This window comes from Mastigoproctus giganteus, chromosome 7 (assembly GCF_048544385.1).
Source record: "Mastigoproctus giganteus isolate SK-2022 chromosome 7, ASM4854438v1, whole genome shotgun sequence".
In the NCBI taxonomy this organism is placed as follows: Eukaryota; Metazoa; Arthropoda; class Arachnida; order Uropygi; family Thelyphonidae; genus Mastigoproctus; species Mastigoproctus giganteus.
Genome location: NC_143581.1, coordinates 98,482,307 through 98,495,736, shown reverse-complemented (window position 1 = coordinate 98,495,736; position 13,430 = coordinate 98,482,307).

Here is a 13,430-nt window from a genome sequence, read left to right as displayed (position 1 = left end):
AGAGAAATTGCTGGAATTTACAATTAAGCAGAGTTAAACTTCTCACAGACACATCGCTGTCAAGTTTTTTCAGAAGTTCAACTTTATCTGTTATGGACAATGTACGGTATTTGCGCTTTACACCACGAGAGGCACTTCCTTTATGCATTGGAGCCATGGCTGGGGCTAAATGTGAGCAGGTTATAATAATAAATGCAGAAAAAACAAGTGGGAATGGCTTGCCAATGTTTTCCGAGTTCCTGCCAACAGCTGATGCTGCAACCAATGCCACCAAAACAGTAGCGGCAGGTTGGTGTGCCAACCCGGGAAATTTGAAATTACGTTCGCGGAAATTATGTCTGAATTAGCGGTGGAGCCAGATTAGTGATGGTCGATCTGTACCAGAAAACATAACAACCACAATACACTCTCCACTTTTATATGCTGCAGAGGTATGGGCATCTCCTGCCCCCTAGCACAATTAGACCACTTTTTTCTGCTGAGTTTTGGCTCTTAAAATGGGCCATAAACAAACAAACTTCCTCCACAGTTAAGGACAACTGAAATGGCCAATTTGATACAAATTCACAGGCTCCCCATGCTGATTAGGTTGAAGCACCTTACCACGACTATTAAAATGATCGTTGGCAAGATTTAATCACCATCATCACCAGATCAATTTCCTTTAGAATCTGCACCTTTCATTCCAGAAATATACAAAAAAAAATTTTTTTTTTTTCATTGGCTAGTGTAATTGCATAACTTCTGGTTAAAATAATGGAGTTATGCTCCAGTTATTTTAGTCGAAAGTTATCCAATTATTATTATTATCATCATCATCATTAGCTATATGGTGCAAGGAAAGCCTGAAGCTTTTGCTGAACCAGGCAAAAAAAAAAAAAAAAAAATTCTGAGTTACCCAGAGAGAGAAAGAGAAGTAGAAGGGAATCACCAAGAAAGAGAAAAATGATGATATCCAGCTCAGGACCATGGGTGTGCCAAACCCATACTCACCAGATATGAGCCACTGGGGTAAAATCGGGTGTGTCTTCCCAAAGTTATCTGATAGCAATTATGCTCTTGGTTTAGAAGCATATAGAATCTAAGGCAGTGCACCCAGTTGATGTTGGCGGCTAGTGTAGTATTTAGTCATGAAAAATGAAAATAGGAGTATGTTATAGGCCAAATGATTCCGATGACTATAATGAACAACTATACAAATAGACTGGGCCAGCAATTCAGAATGTCTTATAAAGGGAGATTTTCACTAGGGTTTGTCGGTTTTTAAAAACTGTGTTTAAAAATAGTTTTTTTGGATAAATTTGTAAAATTCGAAAACCGGTTTTTAAATTAAAAAAAACAAACAGTTTTAGATACTAGAATTAATATGTAAAAATTAATTAATTATTTAATTAAAAATGTTAACATTTTGGCTTGAAATCACCTCGAGCACAAGCATATTGTAGTAAAACTAATCTTCATGAGTCGGGCAAATTTTTGACATGCAAATCCACAAATGCATTCTATTATGCTATTCTATGTGGCATCACACATACTGACTGATGACATCAGCTGTGTTGCTTACATGCACCCCACCAGATCAGACCAGTTTAGTCTCGCGTACTACCCATACTACGTAGTAGTACACAACGCACTGCGACAGCTCCGTTCACTTGAGTTTGATCACAAGCAGGAATAGGAAGTTTATGTTATTGCTTGTTATTATTCTTGTTTTAGTTAGTAAAAACAAAACAACAGAAGTAAATATATTGTCTATTCTAATAATATAACATTCTTTCATTATTAAATATTAATATCACTGATAAAAATATTTAACATGTTTCATTTGATTTTTAGACCAAAATGAATGTTGCAAATAAGTCAGAGGTTTGGGATAATTTCAAAAAGGTTGGAAAAGACAAGGCATGCTGCAATCATTGTAATAAAATGTTGAGCTGCAAAGGATCATCTACGAGCAATCTCCATAATCATCTGAAAGCAGTTCATAAAATAATAATCGACAAGAAAATAGAAGCAAGAAACACCTGGTTTCTTGCTTCTGTTTTTGATCGACAAGCAAGAAACACCTGGACTCTCCCTCCTGCCCACAAAAACAAGCCAGTATTTTTAATTTCGTAAAAAGGAGCAGTTTAGAAGAAATTATAGCAAAACTTACTGCAATGGATGGATTGTCCATTAATAGCATTACAAGCTCGTTCATACGAGTCTTTGCAACAACGGGGATATTCATTACCAAAAAAGATAATGTAATGAGTGTAATGAGATCCATTACACTCGAGTAATGGATCTCATTCATACGTTTTATGACAATGCCAAACGTGAAACTATAAATGAATTGGATTGTATTAAGAAGAATGGGAAAAAATATTCTATTACTTTAGATGAGTGGACTAGCAAAAGAAATCGCAGATATTTGAATATCAACATACACCATTTTGCCGAAGATTTTAATTTGGGCTTAGTTCCAATAGCTAGTTCCTGCAATGCTACGAAAACATTAGAATTAGTTTCTGAGAGGCTACAAACTTTTAACTTGGATCTAGCAACCTACACAGTTGCAGAAACAAATGATGGTGCCACTGTTATGAAAAAATTTGGCCAATTTTTGTATATAAAAATAAAGAAATTGCTGAAACCGATGTATATGTTACAAATGAGGAATTGGAAGATGATGTAGAGTGTGAAGATGACTATGGCGAGGATTTTTTAAATTCTCTTGATCTAGTTAACGATTGTGGATTCCCTATGTTGTCTGACAATTACAAACAATCAATTTCCCAAATTAGAAAAATTTGCAAATTTTTTAGAAAATCTCCCGTAAGAGATAGCATCCTTCAGAATTATGTAAAACAAGAAAAAGGAAAGGAATTAAGTCTGATTCATGACTGCCAAATGAGATGGAATAGTTTAGAGGCCATGACTGAAAGATTTATAACATCAAAAGAATGTGTTGTTTTAGCTTTGAATGATATTGGTGCTTATATGTGAAATGAAGCTCAATATCCTAAAATCATGAAGCTTCTTAAAGTGTTGGGACCAGTACATCTAGTAGCTGAGACCTTAGGGTGGTGAGACGCCAATTTATTAACAAGTAGTATTTGAATTTCTGTTAAATGAACTAAAAAATTTGAAGACTGAAATTAGTTCCAAATTATTAAATGCTTTAGAAGTACGATTCAAGAAAGAAGACAAGATGGATTGGTAACATTGGTAACCCTTTTGCTATATTTGCAAAATCCACAAAACACTTCAACAAAGAAATCTAGTGTATTTCCACTAGTTTCAAAACTCGATATCATTAAGTTATCTGGAAAAATATTGTCCAGAATATATCCAAATTTTTCTATGGAAACAGATTCCGATATATCGGAGACGGAGAAACTATTAATCAGGGCAATGCTCTAAAAGAAGCCATGGAAAAATCAATTCATAGGTTTCTTGAGGAACCTGAAGAAATAATATCAAATCTGAAGACACTGAAGGCTGAATTTTCAGTATTTGAGGCAACCAATAAAAGAACAAAAAATTTCGATTTATTATTTGATGCCCTGAAAACGATAAAACCAAGTTCAGTAGCCAGTGAGAGAGTATTTTCTATTTCAGACAATTTTGTATCTATAATAAGAACAAGATTAAGTAATCATTCAGTGGACATTTTATGTTTTTTGAAATATTTCCTGAAGAAAAATACTAAATGAAATAAAAATTTATAATTTATATTTTGTACGGATTTTAGTTATTTTCGTTTTTTATTTATTAAAAATTCGAAAACCGGTTTTTTTGGAAATACTAGAATTTGAAAACCGGTTTTTGTATAAACCCTAATTTTCACCTTCCAAATACTGAGTGGAACTTGTGAATTTGTCACTCACATAATAGCAGAACTTTTCTAGATTTATTGGATGACTGCTTTCTAGAGGCAACAAGAGAAAGCAATACTACTGATCTGATTACCTGCAGTGACTTTTCAGGTATAAGAATATCCAGATAAAGGAACCACCAGGTGGAAGTCATCATAATATACAGATGTGAAATTTACTTTAAGGATAGAACTATTGTCAAGGATAAAAGAAAAGGATTTTGCTTTTGTAAAGGTTACTAAATGGTTTAGACCAGTGGTTCCCAAACTACTGAGATCTATGACCCCTTCAAAAATGGAAAAAAAAAAAAAAAAAAAAAAATTTGTGGACCCCCCTATATATATATATATATATATATATATATGTATGTATGTATGTTTTTGTGCATGTGTGTGTGAACACTGGGTTTTCTGAAAAGAAAATTCAAAGTTTTATGTTTAAAACAACTCAACTTTATTCTTTTTACATAAATATATAATAACAACTTTATCATCAATTTGCTATAAATAAAACAAATAATTTGACCAGTTCTAGAGGGTAGTTTTGCGGACCCCCCCCGAACTGGTCTGCAGACCCCAGTTTGGGAATCACTGGTTTAGACAATTTAATTTCTTCTTAACAGGGCAAACTGATGATGTTGCCACTGCAAATTCTAAATGAGAAACATTTTGGGAAGTAATCATAACAGTATATATCCTTTTTGTAACAACTAGGAAATATACTGTTCAAGATTTAGACCTCAAATGGATGTCAGATGAGCTGGTGACACAGAAGAAAAATGCATGAGATAATTATAAATTATCAGGGGAGAGATTACACTGGTCAACACGTAAAATGTTACGAAAACGAAAATACCCAATCTCAACTAATTTCATGCTGCTGAACTCACAAATCACATTAAAATTTGTTGATTGGCTCTTGTTTTCGAATTACAGTTGGGGCCTCATATTAGTGAGTTACTCTACATTATCAGCTACAGCTCTCAGCAAAATGCATGGCAATGCTGCAGTTTCAGTACCACATGCTTTTATCACGTGATCAATAATGTCACCTTGCTCTGCATTACGTGATAAGTTGCTGCCGCTTCAAATACATCTTCAACTCTGTTGCAGTAATCCTTGAATATGGCTAGGTAAAAAAGTAAAAAAAGTAAAGTGCAGCCATTATCAACCCACTGCAGGATGGAAGCCTCCTCAACAATTCATGTTGAGGGAAATGGACCATAATCTGCCACGCTGGTCCTGTGCGGGTTGGCAGATCAACCGTATTCAGCAGTCAGGGGCTTGAACCCCGGTCTACTCAAAGAGCGTGTGCTACTGCACTCCCGCTCCTGCCCACTCGGCTACGGAGGCCGTCTCTTTTTGGGTAGGTACTCAGTGATTTCTTCTCAGTTAACGGTTGTTCTCTATGAGATTCCTACTTTTTGTGCAGTATTTGTGTCATGTAAGATTAATATGTCCTGGAATTGTGTGAACAGTCCGGATGACTTCTGTTATGTATGTGGAGAAGTCACGTTAGCTTCAAGAAAGCGCTGCTTAACTTAGTCATAAAAAAGGCCTACTTCTTGTACTTTGGGTGTAAAGTAGATGACCAGGACAAGAACTGGGCTCTAAACATATGCTGCACTACCTGTTCATCAAAACTCAACACGTGGATGAATCGAAAGGGACATTTTATGCATTGCGCAGTGCCCATGATATGGAGGGAGCCAACATATCACGTTACAGACTGTTACTTCTGTATGGTGCCTCCTATTAGAAAAGGGATGACAATGAAGAAAATGTGGACAGTAACGTACCCAAATATACCATCTGCAATTCATCTCATGCCTCATGGTGAAGTACTACCTATTCCTGAATCGCCCAACTGTTTTTCTGTACACTCTGATGAATATCAACTCAATATACATAAAGTACAGTAGCCGTCTACGTAGGGTTCCGCCGTTTTGTCCAAACCTTTATTCTTCTGAACCACATAAGATCACAGAAAGTGAGCTTAATGACCTCAGATCACAGATCTTGAACTGCCAAAGAACAAGGCAGAGTTTTTGGCCCTAAGGCTGCAACAGTGGAATCTTCTAGATTGTTCTGTGAAAGTGACATTTCTTACTCGAACTAAAGACTATGATAAATTCTATCAAACAGAAGGTGAACTCACTGTTTGTAAGGATGTTGATGGTCTAATGGCAGCAATGAACACGAGGCATGTTCCTGAAGAATGGTGACTATAGATGCTGCTAAGGTTAGCCTTAAGGCTGTGTTATTACACAACAGAAATATGCTGCCTTCAATACCACTTGCATATGCAGTCCACAAAAAAGAAATATACACTAACATGGAGAATATCCTCTTAGGTGTACACTATCAGAAAGTGTGAGTAGCAAATATGTGGTGATTTAAAGGTAATCTCCATTTTATTAGGACTATGGTTACACTAATTATTGTTGCTTTCTCTGCAAGTGGGATAGTCGTGCCAAGGATATGCACTACAAGAAAAGGAGTTGGCCTCAACGAAAATCATTAACACCTGGAATGAAGAATGTAGCAGATCTGAACCTCTGGTAGATCAAAATAAAATTTTGCTTCCACCACTCCAATCAAACTCGGGGCTCATGAAAAGTTTTGTGAAGGCTTTGGAAGTGAATGGTCCTGCATTCACATACTAGAGAGAGAAATTCCCAAAACTTAGTACAGAACTGTGGTGCCGTCAGCGACGAACATGGTGAGCACTTCCATCAAGACATTGCAGCGATGGAACAAAGATACAAAAGCAAACGGAGTGCTGCCATGTTAGCCGATTAGTGTTGGATGGCAAAAAGGGATGCTCCTGAAGCTGAATACAAGCGAAGGCAAAAAGGTCCCGTGTTTGATACAAGTATGTTCTTAGCTATACCTTGCTGCCATATAAATAAAAGATATCTTGTATAAATATAAAAAACACTTTTTTGAAAACAAGAGCCAATGTGCAATTTTAAGCACTATTTCCATGTTTAGTACCCCAAATTCTACAAGCACTATTTCCGTGTTTAGGACCACAAAATTTATAAGCACTATTTCTGTGTTTAGCACCCCAAAATCTATGAAACTTACTTTCATGCCTAAAACAAGATATTACCCAAAATTTGTTCTTCGGTGTAATCTACTATAAGTAAAAACTAATCTGCAATAAGTCACTACGGGGGATGTAGTAGGCTAAAGAAGGTTACAAGAAGTCTGTGACTAAGAATACAAAAAAAGTAGCAAATAATTCTTTAGTAATGAATGGGCCTGGTGTACTGGGGTCCATGGTTGAAAGAACAAATATAGACACGTATAATTATAACCCAGTTTAATGTAAAATATACTAACAGGCAGTAGCTTTCGAGACTGGCGTTTCTCTTTATCAACTGAAATTCAAATACAACAGATAAGTGCAATGAGCTGAGTGAGGCACGTTAATTTTGTGCCATTGTTGTTGTTGTACGGACGTGCGCTGCTTTTACTCCACTGATCATCTAGCATTAAAACGGTTGTCTCTAGGATGGGGTGTAGACGTATGCCTTTGTGGTGGTTTATTGCCTTTGGATTGTTTAATATGTTAAGTGACTCTAGCCACAGGCGGTGGCGAAAGTGTCGTGAGTGGTCTACTATTTCAAAGTCACGTTTGGAATCAAGATCGTGGTTGGTGGCCCAAAAATGTTCCGCGACTGCGGACTGGTCAGTTTCGGCAAGCCGGATTGCTCTGTCATGTTCCGTAAGGCGATCTTGGAGATGCCTTGATGTTTCTCCTATGTAGCAACTGTCACAGTCTCTACAGGTGATGCGATATACTACATTGCTGCATAAGACAGGTGTGACAGGGGTCTTCACACTGGAGACAAGTGAATGTAGGTTCCTGCAGGGTAACTGCACGCATTTGATGCTGTAATTTCTAAGGACCTTCGAGATCCGTCTTGACACGCCTGGATAATAGGGAATGTAGGCGGACGATATACCGTCTTGGTTTGGCGGTCTTGGGTAGGTTGTGAGTTCTTGTGCCTGTAATAGCCACCTGCTTAGCACGTGGGATGGATAACCACATTTGGTTAGGTCTGCCTTCTAGGTTACGCACCCTATTCTCCAGGGCTTGAAGCCATTCCAGCACTGATACAATTAGGCGTAATGAGATCTCCCGTGTGAAGGCAGACCTAACCAAATGTGGTTATCCATCCCATGTGCTAAGCAGGTGCCTATTACAGGCACAAGAACTCACATCCCAACCAAGACGGTATATCACCGCCCGCCTACATTCCCTATTATCCAGGCATGTCAGGACGGATCTCGAAGGTCCTTAGAAATTACAACATCAAATGCGTGCAGTTACCCTGCAGGAACCTATGTTCACTTGTCTCCAGTGTGAAGACCCCTGTCACACCTGTCTTATGCAGCAATGTGGTATATCACATCACCTGTAGAGACTGTGACAGTTGTTACATAAGAGAAACATCAACGCGTCTCCAAGATCGCCTTACGGAACATGACAGAGCAATCCGGCTTGCCGAAACTGACCAGTCCGCAGTCGCGGAACATTTTTGGGCCACCAACCACGATCTTGATCCCAAACGTGACTTTGAAATAGTAGACCACTCAACAGTTTCGCCACCGCCTATGGCTAGAGTCACTTAACATATTAAACAATCCAAAGGCAATAAACCACCACAAAGGCATACATCTACACTCCATCCTAGAGACAACCGTTTTAATGCTAGATGATCAGTGGAGTAAAAACAGTGCACGTCTGTGCAACAACGATGGCACATGATTAATGTACCTCACTCAGCTCATTGCACTTATCCGTTGTATTTGTATTTGAATTTCAGTTGATAAAGAGACACGCCAGTCTCAAAAGCTACTGCCTGTTAGTATATTTTACATTAAACTGGGTTATAATTATACGTGTCTATATTTGTTCTTTCAAATAATTCTTTACTTGTATTATTAGAAGGAAAGGGATGAATTATATTACCCCAGATAAGAATGCCATAAATATTGATGATCCTGTTCATATTTTGAATTTATATTCACACGTGAAAAAGTTTTTAGAGATTGGAAAGCCAGAATTATGAGTGCTAAAGGATTTTATGATAACTGAGAAGAAAGTGTAAGAGAAATTCAAGTAAAAAGTAAATAAGGCAACTGGAGCTTATGGAATCTAACCAATTATATTAAAATAAGTGGCAAATGAGGTATCTTTGGCAACAATTATGAAAGCAACCTTGAATTCAGGGGAGGACCCTATAGATTGGAGATAAGCAATGTCTCTCCTATTCATAAAGAGAACTGTGGTGCAATGACTCTCCCAGCAGTCTCTGAGTTCAAAGGACAAAATGAATAATTACAGACCCAGATGTAAGCCTAAGTTCAGTTTCAAGGAAAATAATGGCGTCTGTGGTTAAAGGAGTATTCCAGTATCATCCTGACAGGAATGGAGTTACATGTAAATCATAACATGAATCTGTTATGGGGAGATCTGGTCTGACCAATCTAATTAGCTAAATAGTAGCTAATTAGATTTGTCAGACCAAACAAACAGTAACAAACGAACTGGATGAAATAGTTTTGACATCATATATTTTGATTTTAGTAAAGCTTCTGACGGTGTTCCACATGAATGGCTGCTATACAAGGTGAACCAGTGTGGTATTGGGGTCAAGGTACTGCTATGGATAAAGGGATGGTTGAGCAGCAGAAGTAGTTATAAATGTATACTGCTCTTTTGGATTAAGATTCTATTGGAATGAGCAGCAGCCTGGAAAACAAGACGCAGGGTATATCAGAGACTGCTGGGAGTCATTGCAGTACAAGTAAACACATGGGTTGTTGTTGTTGATATGGAGGTTTGATGGCGCATAGGCTACTTTGGCCATAATGCGCACATGGGTTGTGTTAGGGTAGCTACGAAAAGCATGTATACTTGCATGTACATCAATGTTAGGAGTTTGGTAAATAAATTTAAAAAATTTGATGAATTTGAGGTATTGCTCAAAACATCAAAAGCAGATATTGTTGGGATATCAGAGACTTGATGTTACACAGATATAAGGAATGCAGAACTGGAATTTGGGGAGTACATTGTGTACAGGAAGGGAGCAGGCATTATGCCATTAGTTAAGAAACACAAAATCCAAGGTGGTAGGTACAGCCAGTCGATATCGCTGGACATTGCAGTTGTTTGTTTGGTTTTTAGGAGCATTAGCAACTAAGGCCATATTGCTCCGGGGATATGAGGTGGTCATTCCCTGACCTTTCTGCATCCCCTGTATTTGGTGGTCATGGGCTCGAACCCTGGTCTAATCAAGAAGCTTGTGCTACGCACTGCTGCTCCTGCCCACCTGGCTACGGAGGCACCAGAACAGTGCAGTGTCGAGTCAGTTTGGTGTGACATAAGCATTGGGAGATCAAAATTGAGAGTAGGAGTGTGCTACAGGCCTAATGACTCTGATGAGTATAATAAGAAACTGTACAGGGAAATAGAGTGGGCCAGTAAATCAGAGAGTCTTATAATGGGAGATTTTAATTTCCCAGATATTGACTGGAATTTGGGGGCTGGTTACTCACACACTAGCAGGGCTTTTGTGGATTTATTGGATGATTGTTTTCTACACCAGCATGTTTGGGAGGCAAGTAGAGGGAGTAACACTCTTGATCTGATTATCAGTAGTAATTCTTCATGCATTAAGAATCTGCAGATAAAGAAACCACTAGGTGGCAGTGATCAGAGTGTATGCTGAAGTGGGATTTACTCAAAGAGGTAACTACCATTAGGGGTAAAAGGAAAGGTTTTTGCTTTCGTAAAGGCCACTACGGTGGTCTGAGACATCATTTAAATTCTATATGGTGGGACCAACTGAGGATGTTACCAACAGCAAATTCAAAATGGGAAGCATTCAAAGAATTAATCTTGGAAGCTACTAGGCTTTAGATACCAACTAAGAAATATTGTTCAAGGTTTAGGCCTAAATGGATGTCAGATGAACTAATGAGACATATGGCAGAGAAGAAAAATGCATGGGATACATATAAATTAATGGGTGACATGGATGCTTATGATAGATATAATCTGGTCTGTAACCAAGTCAAAAAAAAGAGATTAGGCAGGCAAAGGCAGATTATGAGAAATCCTTGGCAAAGGATGCAAAGAAAAACACAGAGTTTTTTACCTATATAAACTCTAGAAGGAAAGGGATGAATCAGATTGGTCCACTGGATATTGATGGTTCAACTGTTGATGATCCTGCTCAGTTAGCTAACAAACTAAATGAGTATTTTGCATCTACATTCACCCATGAGGAGTTATTCAGGGAGGGGAATGCCAGAGGTGAGTTAAACTCTGGTAGTGAGCTAGATGATTTTGTAATAACTAAGGAAAGTAGAGGAGAAATGGTTGAAGATAAACATAAAAAAGGCACCTGGGGTGGATGGGATTAACCAGTTATATTAAAGGAGGCAGCAAAGGAAGTAAGCAAACCCTTAGACATAATTATGAGAGCTTCTTTGGAGGAGGTACCCATGGACTTGAGATGTGCAAATGTGACCCCAATTCACAAAGGAGGATCAAAGGGCAACACAAGTAATTATAGACCTGTTAGTTTAACTTCTGTACCAGGAAAATTAATAGAGGCACTGGTTAAAGAAGCACTGAAGGATCATCTAGACAAGACTTCAGTTACAGCTCGCACACAGCACAGTTTTGTTAAGGGAAAGTCCTGCCTGACCAATTTGATTGGATACTATGATGTGGTCACAAAGCAACTGGATGCTGGGAATAACTTTGATATTATATACTTGGATCTTAGAAAGGTTTTTGATACTGTTGAACATGGAAGACTGCTGCACAAATTGGAGCAATGCGGCATTGGAGGCAAATTGCTGCTTTGGATAAAGGGATGGTTGAGTGGGAGAAGACAGTGGTAATCAATGGACACTGCTCTTTGTGGACTAATGTTATTAGTGGAGTCCCTCAGGGTTCAGTGTTCGGCCCATTATTGTTTTCTGTATTTATAAATGATATTGATGATGGTATATCAAGCTTAATGTCCAGACAATACAAAGGTTGGCAGGGTTGTTAAGGACACTACTGACGCTATGCTGCTGAAACAGGATCTAGAAAAGTTGAGCAGATGGGCTGAGGGGTGGAAAATTAAGTTTAACATTGACAAATGTAAAGTACTACATATGGGAAGCAGTAACCCCAGAGTAACGTATCAACTCTGTGGTACTACACTGACAGTGGTCGAGAATGAAAGGGACCTGGGGGTGGTTGTGCAGGCAGATATGAAGTTTTCTGAGCAGTGCAGATGGTCTGCAAGAGTAGCTCGTGGTGTCTTGTCAATGATATACAGGAATTTTTCTAGCAAGGATAAGGAGGTGATTATCCCCTTGTATAAGGCAATAGTCGAACCACACCCTGAGTACTGTATACAAGTCTGGAGGCCTCATTTTAAGAAGGATGTAGAGTACAGAGAAGGGCAACAAGATTGTTGAATGGAACAAAGGGTTGCTGTTACGAAGAAAGACTTAAGTTCTGCAAATTGCAGTGTCTGGAGACTAGACACCTATGAGGTGATCTGAGTGAGGTGTATAAGGCTTTGAATGGTTTGAGCATGCTCAATGCTGATGGGATCATTCCTCTTGGTCAGAATAATCACCTGAGAGGGCATAAAATTCAAATTGAGGAAAGACAGATGTAGGATAGATGTGCAGAAGTTTGCCTTTAGCCAGCGGGTAGTTGATTGGTGGAACAGACTTCCATCTTTTGTTGTGGAAGTGGATAGCCTAAATAAATTTAAGGCTGAGCTGGACAGGTATTTAGAACGAATGGAGGGGTAAAATTGGACCTTTTTTTTTTTGACTGATGCTGCATAAGCTTGCCTTCATGCATCGTGTGCCTCTACTAATGCTAATGCTAACTGTAACGACTAACATGAAGTTGTCTTAGCAGTGCTGGCACACTGCTATGAGAGCTCATAAGATTCTGCCAATGACAGTCTTATTTTCTCTACACATTGTATTCACCAAATTAAAATTCTGAATCCCTTTTGCCTGGGAGGCACCATGTTTCTAATATCCCTACAGTGTTAACTTCAATTTGTTTACCATACTCCTAGCACAGGTGTATAAGCAAGTGCATGTACTGTTTCTGAACACAATTCATATATGTGCCTGACTACAGAGGATCCTTAGTAGGTCATGTATCCCCCAACACCTTGCTTTCCAGGTTGCTATATGTCCCTCTAGAAACAACACATAGGTGACTCAGTTTTATCTCTGCTTGCAGGTACTGTTAGTCTGTGTATCCCCTCCCCAAACCTAGCAGTTTTCTGAACCACGCTAATAGTTCCGTGATCAGCAGACATTCTTGCAATTCTGCTACTCTACTGTATCTCATCAAAATAAAACAGTCTGTCCTGTTAACAAGTATTAGCATTAGCAGAGGCACACGATACAAGAAAGCAAGCTTATACAGCATTGGCCAAGAAAAAAACATATATATTCTCATTTCACCCATATATTAGGTCCAAATGTTTGTGTAGTTCTGACTTGAATTTATTTA